Source organism: Micropterus dolomieu, linkage group LG01 (genome assembly GCF_021292245.1).
Source record: "Micropterus dolomieu isolate WLL.071019.BEF.003 ecotype Adirondacks linkage group LG01, ASM2129224v1, whole genome shotgun sequence".
NCBI classification, from domain to species: domain Eukaryota; kingdom Metazoa; phylum Chordata; class Actinopteri; order Centrarchiformes; family Centrarchidae; genus Micropterus; species Micropterus dolomieu.
This window is the reverse complement of record NC_060150.1, coordinates 47,581,733-47,594,971: the sequence shown is the minus strand read 5'-3', so window position 1 is coordinate 47,594,971 and position 13,239 is coordinate 47,581,733. Positions and strand designations below refer to the sequence as shown.

The 13,239-nt window shown below is 43.1% G+C and overlaps 1 protein-coding gene across 2 annotated transcripts in view; it reads left to right on the top strand.

Annotated features, from left to right (window-relative positions):
* Window positions 1–13,239, top strand: part of fars2 (phenylalanyl-tRNA synthetase 2, mitochondrial) — a 186,880-nt gene that overhangs the window by 125,525 nt on the left and 48,116 nt on the right. The window lies entirely within an intron of this gene.

The following is a 13,239-nucleotide window of genomic DNA, read 5'->3' as shown; positions in this document are numbered from 1 at the left end:
GTAAGAAGTGAAGAGGAAAGAGAGAAAGGAAAGAGGAGAGGTAAGAAGTGAAGAGGAAAGAGAGAAAGGAAAGAGGAGAGGAGAAGGAAAGAGGAGAGGTAAGAAGTGAAGAGGAAAGAGAGAAAGGAAAGAGGAGAGGAGAAGGAAAGAGGAGAGGTAAGAAGTGAAGAGGAAAGAGAGAAAGGAAAGAGGAGAGGAGAAGGAAAGAGGAGAGATAAGAAGTGAAGAAGGTAAGAAGTGAAGAGGAAAGAGAGAAAGGAAAGAGGAGAGGTAAGAAGTGAAGAGGAAAGAGAGAAAGGAAAGAGGAGAGGAGAAGGAAAGAGGAGAGATAAGAAGTGAAGAAGGTAAGAAGTGAAGAAGGTAAGAAGTGAAGAGGAAAGAGAGAAAGGAAAGAGGAGAGGAGAAGGAAAGAGGAGAGATAAGAAGTGAAGAAGGTAAGAAGTGAAGCGGAAAGAGAAAAAGGAAAGAGGAGAGGTAAGAAGTGAAGAAGGTAAGAAGTGAAGAAGGTAAGAAGTGAAGAGGAAAGAGAAAAAGGAAAGAGGAGAGGAGAAGGAAAGAGGAGAGGTAAGAAGTGAAGAGGAAAGAGAGAAAGGAAAGAGGAGAGGAGAAGGAAAGAGGAGAGATAAGAAGTGAAGAAGGTAAGAAGTGAAGAGGAAAGAGAAAAAGGAAAGAGGAGAGGAGAAGGAAAGAGGAGAGGTAAGAAGTGAAGAAGGTAAGAAGTGAAGAGTAAAGAGAGAAAGGAAAGAGGAGAGGAGAAGGAAAGAGGAGAGGTAAGAAGTAAAGAGGAAAGAGAGGAAGAGAGTTAAATTTATGCTTTTTCATATTTTCTGACATTTCTATAACGTCAGATGTTTGTGTTAAAAGCTTGAAATAATGAGGTCAAAGCATTTAAAAGGAATCCCTGTGAGCCAGAACCTCAGATATCCCCTCAGGGAACCCGCCGGGTCTTAAAAGTAGTGAAAAAGTCTTAAATTTCAGATTCCTAAAATAAGGCCTTAAAAGTCTTAAATTTCATTACCAAAGTATTAAATTTCGTTTTTCTTGTCCTTTCGTAGGATTTAATTAGTGCCGATCACGGGAACGAGGGGGAAAAAAACCCGGAGCCCAACTCTTCATCCCCGCTGCTTTCAAGCCAAAACTATATAACACTATATTTCAACCTTTACATGCTTTAGAAAAACAGAACAGGAGGAATAATCACTGAAGCAACAGATTATAATACTTTACCTTATCTAGCCAAGGTGTAACGAACTGCAACAGCTCATAGTGCACACTTTGTTTGGGGGGGGGCATCTACAGCTTGCTTCAGACAGAGGCTGACATGAGAGTCACAGAACTACAAGGTGGGACTGGAAAGGCACTTTATAATAGGTCTCCTTTAAGAAATGACGACCGTAAGGATGTGAAGAGGAAAGAAAAAAGTGAGTGAAGGAAAAGAAAGATGAAAAGAGGCAGAAAGAAATGAAACAAACGGAAAGAAAGGAAAGAAAAGCTAAAGGTCACTCTGTCTGTTTAGCTGCTAATGGCAGACGACTGATGGCAGTGTCATCGCTTTTAATTAACGCACACGCACACACACACACACACACACACACACAAACACACAAACACACTTATTTGTACAGTGAAAAGTGTCTGTTTACTCTAAATGGCAACGAGAAGCTATGAGTCTCAAAGACACACACACAACGCCGTCCTTGGCGTGCACCTCCGAGCTGCGGTGCCTGGTGTTGACATCTCATTTTTTAAGAAGTGTGTGTGTGTGTGTGTGTGTGTGTGTGCGTAAAGGGCAGCAGTGGGAGGTTCATACCTTATGGCTGAGAACTCCTTTTTCACATTACAGTGACACACACACACACACACACACACACTCTCACTTGCCCGACCTTGCGTTAGTGTGTGTGTGTCTGTGTGTGTGTGTGTGTGTGTGTGTGTGTGTGTGTGTGTGTGTGTGTGTGTGTGGCGAGGGCCCTGCAGTGCGTAAAAATGTCTGACACTGTTCATCTTTCAGCATTTTAATGTCTTTTAAATAGCGACCTTTTTCCCCACCGAGCTCACACACACAGGTCTAACAATACATTAATGTGAACTGACTTTTTGGTATTAGAGCTAATGGGGGGAGATAAAGAGATGGAGAGTAATGGGTGAGAGACACCAGCCGTTACAGTTTCAGACTGACTCATCTATAAGTTTATGGATTAACTCGCAGCTTTGGTGAACTTTGACAAACACGTTCACGCCTGTCACCGTCTTCGTCCAGCCCTGTTCTGTCACTGCAGGAGTGTAAGTTGCCGCACCAACAAGCCTCGTATTTACATTCGGATACGACTCTGGATGAGGTCTTTCCAGCGAAGGAGGATGAGTCCCGTGTGTGGTTTAGCACGCTAAAACATGTCGGGAAAGGTTCGACTATGGTTTGGTTCATGAAGTAACCACGTCCTGTCTCATGTCTCCAACACGTGAATAAACTGTTGTGCTTTTGCGTGGCCTGGTCTGGTTTCCCTGGTTTGGTCCTGACCACTTATTTCCAATGGAGGAAAATCTAAATGCTCCAGCCGGCAGTGATATTTTAGACCAGATGCTCCCAGGCTGGGTGTCAGGACTCTGTTCCTGTGAAGGACTGGATCCTCTCATGTCTTGAGGTCTCTGAAAATCCTTCAAACAAAACAATATAGGGAGAAAAATCAATGGACCTGCTGTCTGACGGAGGAGACTGGTTAGGAACCACTGTTTTAGACACTGGAGTTCATCTAACTTTGTTTCAACATGACAACTTCTCCCTGTCCACAGAGCAGCTCCATGTAGAAATAGTTTTCCCACTTTGGTGTGGAAGAACTTGACTGGTCTGCGCAGAGCCCCGAGCTCAACCTCATCCACCACCTCTGGGATGAACTGGAACACCCAACAAGTCCTCCAACCTAAACGAAACAAGTGTTTCCCGCACTAATGCAGCGACAAGTGACCGGACCTTAACTACGTTACACAAGTTACATGACATTAAACAATTAGTAATCGTTGTGAAACTAAACCGCCCTAATGTGTTTCTCCTGTGTCTCGTCCTCGCCATCTCCTTAGGTTTTCATGTCTCTGTCTCACTAGTTCATTGTTTCACTGGTGTTTTCACCAGTGTCTGTGTTCATATCAGTGTCTCAGGATTAGTACTTTGGATTTATGGATGTTCACTGTGTATGGATTACGTTGCTTTTGTTTTTGCGCTGCCCTCACTTTACTTTGAAGTTGCACCTGTTTAATTTAATAAAACCCCGCTCGACTACACTTCGGTCTCATTGTGTCTGCGTCTTCCCGCGTCAGCACCGTAACACTGGCGCCTGACTGGGAGCAAATCCCTGCAGCAGATTGAGCATCTGGAGGAAAGCCTGACATGTTCAGCTGCAGGTGTCATGTTCTTGCGTCCGCATATTCTCACTTGCATTTCTGAGTTCTTAAATTAGTGCTGCACAAAATACCTGCATTGCGCCTTTTTACTCCCACAACCTCTCCCCCTTTCTCCCTCTCTCTGGCTCCCACACACTGTTGTCATTTTCGCTGCTGATGTCCCTCAGTTTCACACACACCTCAGTACTTAGATTTCTCATCGATGGCATCGCAGCCTAATGAGAGTGATGGAGAGAGAGAAAGTTCTAGACGGAGTTAATTACCGTTATTGGTTGTTAAATTAGTGGCGCATAAAATACCTGCATTGCACCTTTTTCTTCCCAAACCTCCCTCTCCCTCGCTCTCTCTCTGTCTCTCACACACTTTCCCTCTCTAGCATCGCACACAGATTCTCTGTCTGCACACTTTATCATTCTGCCTGTCTCAGACAAATGCTCTAAAGCTCCCTGCTTCAAAAATAGATGCAGAAGCGCTCAGAAAGATATTCTTTATTTATCTTCTCGTCACTAAATCTCATGATCAGACTCAGACCAGCAGTGAACGTATCTTCTGATGAATCCTGTATGTGTCTCACAGCCAGATGTCTCTTATTTCTTTGGGCCACGGAGCTCTATCGTTGTCCAGAAACTATTAAAACCCATCAGCGAGGCTCACTGCTGCCCCAAATACTAACTAGAGCACCACATGCGGATTCATCCGCCACTGAAAATAGTCCCCAATAAGTGCACTATTTCCTCCTGTTTGTGAGGTGTTGATGGCAGTGTCATTGTGTTAAAGTAAAACACACACACACACACAATATTTATATCTTCAGGAGGAACAACTGGGCTTTGAGAAACGGGCTGACATGTTGAGTGCATGTGGGATTTGTTGGTAACCTGTAACAACCTCTAATATTCAGGATGCACCGCCCGTGTGAGGGCCGCCGATACCTGCTCGGATTCTCTTTGCGCTACAGCCACAGCATCAGCTGAATCCTCCCTAGTGAATAAAAGAGCGAAAGGGGAAGAGGACAGGGGAGTAAAGAGAGCAGTGAACTGAGCGCGATTGCGGCGGAGTAAAAACTCTTGCAAAGCAAGGTAGTATAATCTCTTGACGAATCGTTTTCAGTCACCTACACAAGCATCGGTCTCCGTAGTGATCGTATCATCCATCGCCACTCTACAAATCATCACCTCTGCTGCAGAAATCAAGCAATCAGCTACTTACGGCCATAACGTCAAAACGCCGTAATTAAATGCCAGACCAGGATCCTTTGACCAGTAGCCCGGTCGAAAGTGCACTAAAGCATTTTATGTTGTTGTTGCCCTGTTTTGGTTTTTTTGTGTGTGTTGCTACTCAAACCTTCATTTTTGATTAATTGAATTATTGATTTTGCTGGATGATTGAGATGAATTTACGAAAAGTCCCTATGTTGTGTTTTTTTGCCAACAAAGAGAATACTGAACATTGAACTGATACCCACAGCGTTATATTGTTGGTTCTTTTGTGCGTTAATGAAATACAAGCTTTTTATTGTGCTTTAAAACTCCTGAATTGTGGTTTTCATTACACTGTTAGTGTAATTCAACGTGAGGGTCCATATTTTCATATATGTGTCCTTTGTGACATTTGATTAAAAGATAATGCACCCTGTATAAACCTTATATGTCAGGAGAGGGACCTGACTGGCACCCCAGACATAAGTAAATTAAGAGTCAAACTGTCACTGTATGTATAAATGTAGAGTAAATGCTGTGTTCCTTATCTTTTAACCACCAAGCTACTGAAAACAGGTATCAGTATCAGAGGCAGGTTCAAGTGAGGGAAAGATAATTAGTTTTATGGCTGCAGGAGAAATTGGACCAGGCAGTAGAGTAAATTTGCTCCACGTTTTCAAAGCTGCTCGCTCTCAGTTTTGTCGGTTTGTATCCATCACATGAGAAGTCCAACTGGGAGCCGAGCAAACTTAACTGTTGTTGGCCTTGACGGGAAGCATCCTCCTGTAACTGAATACAAATTAAGTGTTTTTTCTTCATCAATGTTTGATGACATCTCGCTGGTAGCTTTCAAGTTTGACTGCAGTTAGTTGCTTCAGACAAAAGCATCTGAATCTAATGTAATGGATCTTAAGACAGCTGAAACATGCACCTCAACACACTGGGCGACAGGGAAAACAAGAATGTGCCTGTACCTACTATAGGGACGGGGCTGGCTAGCATTTTATCGCATCTCTAATCCAGTTCAGAATCTCTTTATCGAATCCATTTACAAGTCTTTTTAAGTAATTTGTTTGGTGGAGAACCAGCACCTCTCTTACACCTCAAAGAGTTTGCTGTGCTGGAAGGGTGTTTGGCTTTCACCACTCTGCTCTGTAATATTCATTCATCTTTCTGCTCGATGCACTAAACTTTAGTTGAGAGTGAGAGGCTACGGCCAAACACTCGTTCTTCTAAAGCCTAAAAATGTTCCTCCAGGGATGGTAAACACACCGACAGCCTGCCTAATATTGTGTATGTCCCCCTTTTGCTGCAGCATGGACTCCACTAGACCCAAGGTATCAGCAGATCTTTTAAGAGGACTTTCATACCTACCTCATTTGACTTTTCAGTTTGATCCAAACCAAAATGATATGGACCACGTTCTGGAACAAACATACAAAATGTGGTCAGACAAAAAGACATTCTCGGTAGAGTCACGGTCCGTTTCTAGTGTGAAAAGTATTTTTTGGATGGTTCTGACTCAGACCATTTACAGGAAGTTCCGTTGGTTCCCCTGTAAGTTCCGTTTGTTCCCGTGTAAGAAGTTCCTATGGTTCCCATGTAAGATGTTCCGTTGGTTCCTGTGGTAAATTCCGTTGGTTCCCCTGTAAGTTCCGTTGGTTCCCCTGTAAGCTCCGTTAGTTCCTGTGTAGGAAGTTCCTGTGGTTCCTGTGTAAGAAGTTATATTGGTTCCCCTGTAAGTTCCGTTAGTTTCTGTGGTAAGTTCCGTTAGTTTCTGTGGTAAGTTCCGTTAGTTTCTGTGGTAAGTTCCGTTGGTTCCCCTGTAAGTTCCGTTGGTTCTTGTGGTAAGTTCCGGTGGTTCCCCTGTAAGTTCTGTTAGTTCCTGTGGTAAGTTCCGTTGGTTTCATCTGTTAGTTCCGGTGGTTCCTGTGGTAAGTTCCGGTGGTTACCGTGTAAGAAGTTCCGTTGGTTCCTGTGGTAAGTTCCATTGGTTCCTGTGGTAAGTTGCGTTGGTTACCGTGTAAGACGTTCCGTTGGTTCCTGTGGTAAGTTCCGTTGGTTCCCCTGTTAGTTCCCGTGGTTCCTGTGGTAAGTTCCGGTGGTTACCGTGTAAGAACTTCCGTTGGTTCCTGTGGTAAGTTCCATTGGTTCCTGTGGTAAGTTGCGTTGGTTACCGTGTAAGAACTTCCGTTGGTTCCTGTGGTAAGTTCCGTTGGTTCCCCTGTAAGTTCCGTTGGTACCTGTGGTGGTTCCTGTTTAAGAAGTTCCTGTGGTTCCTGTGTTAGAAGTTCCGTTGGTTCCTGTGGTGGTTCCTGTTTAAGAAGTTCCTGTGGTTCCTGTGTTAGAAGTTCCGTTGGTTCCCCTGTAAGTTCCGCCTGTAAGGATTGTTTGCTGTCTTCTTCTGCCGTCGACGACAATACAACTTTGGCACATCGAGAACTTCATTTGTTGAATTTGAACTTACCTCGAGTTACATTGGTGCGGCAGGTAGTAATACGATAATAATAAAAACAATATGCATCTGTTCATACTTCATTCATTCATCCTTGGTTAATGGTTAATGACTAAAATTTTGACTTGTAGATTGACTTTTGACTAAAATACCCAGACTTTTAATCAACTAAAACTTGACTAAAACACAGTGGACTAAATATGACAAACCTAACAAGAACATCTGACACAGGACTAAGACTAAATTTTAAAATGGCTGACAGAATGAACACTAGGTGGGGCCTGCATGGATCGGACTTGTTTGTCCAGCTCACTCCACAGAAGCTCGATTGGACTGAGATCTGGGGACTTTGCTTGAACTTGCTTGTGTTTCTCAAACCATTCTTGAACCATTGTTGCTTTGTGGCATTATCCTGCTGAACGAGGCCATCAGGGAATACCGTTGCCGTGAGTTCCCTCTTGGGTGAAGTGTCTCTGCGCTTCAGAACGTTTAAGTTAAGTTTTAACTGTGTCACTTTCCTGTATGTGTCGCTGGCTTCTGTCTTTGCAGACGCCAGAAAGAGGCAGTCTACAAGAGGCTTGTGAATGAAAGATTCGATGGGAGAGTCCATTGAGCTTAATAAATCCACAGATTTTAGCAACTTGGAATGGGATCCAAAAACTGTTCAGACTTTTAATTTGTGCTTCAGTTTACACAGACGAGGTGGAGTTTATAAATTCAACGAGCTGTCATTCTTTTCTTTTATTCCCTGTCGACTTCTTCACCCTCTACACCAGCTCTGTCTCTTCATCTGTCTGCAGGGACAGATAGCCGTTCTGCTGTCGTTAGTCAGCATATTAAATTTTGCTAACGACCCTGAATGGATCCAAAAAGCTGATGAGGAAGCTGAAACAGTTTGTTCCCATCAGAAACATAAACCAGCAGTCAGACCGCACAAACACATGGCCTCACCTCACTGCTGTTTCCTGTCTGGATCACCTTAAATCAGTCATTATTATTGATTGATGGACCATTTTCTGAATCTGAACTGAGGGAGGTTTAACGCTCTCCCCAGAGGAGCTTTAACTTTACTGGATTTCTTCTTTTTTTTTACAAGAGCAGCAGACATTGATCGGGATGGATACTGGATCGTAAGCCCACCTAAACACAGTTTACGCACCGTCCGTTTTACAGTGTTCAGATATCAGCGTGTTCAGATAATATAAATGTTCATGTCACAGATGAAATAACCTGAAGCAACCTTTAAAAATAACACTAAAGGTAAAATTGACTATTTATGTTCTTTGTAAATGAGCATGTTTTCATCATTTGGGCCCCTTTCATGCATTTTTTGAAAGATTGAATTGAAAAACACCGGGTCTGAAGTGTTTTGTTAAGTTTTTTTATTTAATTGTTCATACACATCATGCTGGCATCAGCACAAAGACAAGAAAGAGAAAAGTATATATTAATGTAATGTAATCGTGTTGACATTATTATAATAATGATAATAATAGCGATGATAATAATAAGCTTTATTTATAGAGCACCTTTCATGACATTAAACTCAAAGCGCTTTACAAGGTAAGCAAATAAATATATTCAAAATTAAAAGAATTTTAAAATGACCAATTGAGATTAATTAAAAGCACGTAATAAAATCAGTACGCAAGTAAAAATTCTGACTGTACGTTGGAATGTACCCGTTCCAATAAAAAACAAGTATAAAATAACAATAGTGTTGAAATAAATCTTTGAGATTAATTAACAGCAAGGTCAAATAAATGGGTTTTGAGCTGTTTCTAAAAACCGAGGTTGCTCGTCGCTTTTTGACAGTGGGAGTTTGATCCAGACCTTCGGCGCTTAAAGACTTTTTATATTTCTGTTTTTGGGACACTGAGCAGGCCAGTACTAGACGAGCTGAGGGAGCATTTGGAACGATATGAAGGTGCTAAACCATTTAGGGTCCTGTAAACAAGTAAAATACTTGTTCAATCCTCAGTGTTACCGGGAGCCAGTGCAAAGTGTCTAGAACTGGTGGAATGGGTTCTCCTCTCCTGGTTTTGTAAGCAAGTTGTAGCCTCGCAGTGGTTTTTAAAGGTAAAGTAGGCGAGAGAAGACAAAGGCGTGGGTCAACCTTTTTGGCACCCTACAGTGAGAGGGAGGGTCTTGCTCTTACGCAATATTTCCTAATTGAACATCCAAGTCCGGCTCAGTGTCAAGACTGACCCCCCGGGTTTTTTACTTCACGGTAGAGTGGAATATCTAAAGAAGTAAGTGTTAACGGTAACTGGGTCATTACAGCATTTCTTAGCACTGCTACTTCTGTCACGCCTGCAGCTGGCAGGCATGCACAGGTTTCAGGTGTAGTGGGCAGCCTGCGAGACCAGATCCAGGGATCAAAGATCAAAGCTTGGTGTGGATCTGCCCACCCTTAAGATGATCCTTTCTGCACTGCTGTGTGTTAGAGACGTGCATCTCTGAGGCGATATACAGATGTCTCCCCGCTCGCATCATGTCGCCGCTTCAGCTCAGTCATGCCGCCTGTGGCCTTCATAGCAGCACCGACTGCACGCGTCGTGTCCCTCTAGAAAAACCTAAAGTGTTTCCAAACATTCGATTTGTAGGAATCCTGTTACTTGTAGCTCTTCCCCCTCCATGTTAATCTAATGTGACACACCTCGGCCTCCGTAGTTGCTGACAGGCCACCGGCTGCAGTGGAGATGACAGCGTGTAAATTGGATTTTACAAACCAGAAGTCTCAAGTTCATCCCAAATCGGAAGCAATGCACACTTTAAAATCGGGCCCGTCGAACTCTTGTGATGCTGAACCGATGTGAATCAGTGGATCTTTCCATCTCTACTGTGTGTTACAGACAATGATTAGACAGGACTGAGCAGGATTTAAACATCACTTTAAACGGCACATCTAGCTGCAGTGTTGGGCAAATTATCAGAAATTGTAATGACTTACTTTTTACTTATTACTCATTTAAAAAGTAACAATATTACTTTACTCATTACTGGGTATTAAAAGTAAATGATCACGTTACTCGTTCCGTTACAATGACTTTCAACCACTGCGCCCCGTCCTTAAAAGAGACGGGAAACCTGTTCAGCAGCGCGTTTTAGAAATGAATCTACTTTACTGGAACAATAATAAACCTGAAGAGACAACAAGCAGCCGAACTTCCTTTAGCTTTTTGGCTAGCAGCTGACTTGAACAACATCACGTCCGGTGTCGCTGACCTGCAGCGCGGTCAAACGCGTTATAGTAATATGCGAAATGAAACACAAACAAACAGATCCATCTCTGAATTAACGACTTAACGCATGTTTTGGCAATAAAGCCAGAAGAAATAGATAAAAAACAAAAGTGTAGAGAAGCTACCGGCTGCAGCTTCTGCAAGCGCTGCCGGTTGCCATGGTAGCATCGTGACCTAGAGACCGTTATTGTGCTCTGAGTTTGCAAAAATCACACCGAAGGTTCTGAATAGTTATTTATATTGTATATTCTTCAGTAAACTCCCGTTTGTCTCGCCACCAACGTTGTAACCAGACCTGCACCTTTGCAATGCAGCCGATGTAACGTTGTAATTTTATTGATCCTTTGCTTTAAATGGACGTCCAAGCACTCGTAAAGGTTCAGTGCGTCATATTTCTGAGGATCTATCGACAGAAAGGCAATATAAGATCCTGAGCTATGTTTTCAGTGGTGTGTAAAGACCTTACATAATGAACCATTGTGTTTTTATTACCTTAGAATGAGCCATTTATATTTATATAGGCACCCTCTTCCATAGACGTCGCCACGTTGCATCGTCATGCTTCTACGGACAAACAGCGCTACAGAGCACGTTTCGCCACTACCTTGTTGTACTTTTGGTAGAATTCAGGCAGCGCAGACACTCATCACTGTGTTGAAGAAGAAGAAGAAGTAGAAATGATATACAGCAGGGGTCTGCAAATAAGTTTTGCATCGGAGCAACGTTTTCAGCCATTAAATGGTGGATGAGAATATAAACCATAATATTGATTTGCATCAGCATGTTGATCCGAGGGTTGGGGGTTTGAACCCGCTTCGGGACAACTTTTTTTTCTCTCTCTTCAATTCGTCAGCGAATGTTTCTCCGATCACGGCATGTGCTGCACTGTTTTTGTTTCTGTGTTTAATCCGCGTCCATCAACCTATTTTTCATTTCCCCAGTATCTCCAGGCAGAGGACATTGAGGGGAATCACGTTCTCTTTCAGAGTTGTGTCAAGCACGCAGCAGATTCTTTTAATGTCGTTCAGAGTTTTTCAAAGTAAGTTCAACACCAAATACTGCATTAGAGTAATCCAGCTTCTCACGCTTTTATTTTGTAGGCAAAACCACTAAACAGGAAGTGGTTATGTGAGTAACTGTTGCTGCCACGACTGAGATCTATTTCAGCACGGCTATCAAAGCATTTATTTATTTATATTTTTTGCTGCCAGCAAAGCACCGGCAGTTTTGGCGAGGGTCCATAATCACAGACAGAATTAACGTGTTTCCCTTGTCAGTGTTTATAGAAACTCTATCTAATGTGTGGTTTATAATGGACTGTGGTGCAGAAACAGTGACAGTGTTTCACACTCTTGGCTTACATTTTACATGTTCTCTGTCGGAGGCCAAGTCAGCTTTTGAAAGGTTAGGGGGGCAGTGGTAGACTGGACAGATGGTTGCAATTCACAACCCTCACCACTAGATGCCACTAAATCTTACACACTGAACCTTCAATGATCACGTGTTACAGAAAGCGTTTGTTTTATACTCAGGGTTGTCTTACATGTGGGCCACTATACTGTAGTACCGCACCTCAGTCACTTCTTTTGCTTTTCCCCATGATTGGATACGCGTGCATATTAACCGCCCAACATCACTGTGCCAGAACCAGAGCCTTGTACGGACACCAGGTCCAACACAAGGTCACTAAAAGTTATGATCTCTGTAAAACGCCACTTAATATATAAACAGGAAGTCCAGACAAGTCTTTGAAGTGCTGTTTATCTACAAGTCTGACTCTGATGAGTGCGAACTCCGCTGTGGATGTGTGTTTCATCTCCAAACAAACCATTATGTGCATTATGGCTGTAAATTGATCTAAAACCCACTAAAGCTGCCGGAAATTGCAGCCTCTCAAATATATGTTCTCCTCCAAAGTACTCCTAAAGTTAATCGAATGAGGGAGGGATGGGAAGAGAGCGAGGAGAGAGAGAAAACAAAGTGCCCCCCCCCCCACCTCTCTCTCTCCCCAGTCTCCTGATAGTCTCTCGCCCTCTTTCCTGCTCCATAAACATCTCATGTAGTAGCAAATCAAAGCTGATGGCTCGCTATGATTCCCCACAAATCTGCATTTATTGGTCGGTAACGCTGTCAGCCGCGACTGGGCCGGGACTAATTTGATAAGCCGACAGAACTGTCAATCAAGTTGACAGCGCCCTCCCTCCCATGACTCCCCAGAGAGGGAGGTAGCGACTGACAGACAGGTGTGTGTGTGCTGCTGTGTGGAAGTTTTTAAATATATCTTGTGTGCGTGTTTCTTTCTGTATTTGTAGCATGAGTATTAGTAGTGACAGTAGGAGTATCAGCAGTATTAGTCATCTACCAGTGACATTAGGAGGAGCTACAGTGGGGGAAATAAGTATTTGACCCCTTGCTGATTTTGCAGGTTTGCCCACTTACAAAGAATGCAACGATCTATAATTTTAATCATATGTACATTCTAACAGTGAAAGACAGAATCCCAAAGAAAATTCCAGAAAATCACATCATATGAATTTATAAAAATTGATAACCATCTGATGAGGAAAAACAAGTATTTGACCCCCTACCAAACAGCATGTTAATATTTTGTAGAAAAGCCATTATTGGCCAGCACAGATGTCAAACGGTTTTTATAGTTGGTGACAAGGTTTGTGCACATTTCGGCAGGGATGTTGGCCCACTCCTCCCTGCAGACAGCCTCCAAATCATTCAGGTTCCGAGGTTGTCGCCTGGCAACTCGAATTTTAAGCTCCCTCCAAAGATTTTCAATTGGATTCAGGTCTGGAGACTGGCTAGGCCACTCCAGAACCTTGATGTGCTTCTTCTTCAGCCACTCTTTTGTTGCTTTGGCGGTGTGCTTAGGGTCGTTGTCGTGCTGAAACACCCATCCTCGACCCATCTTCAGCTCTCTCACTGAGGGAAG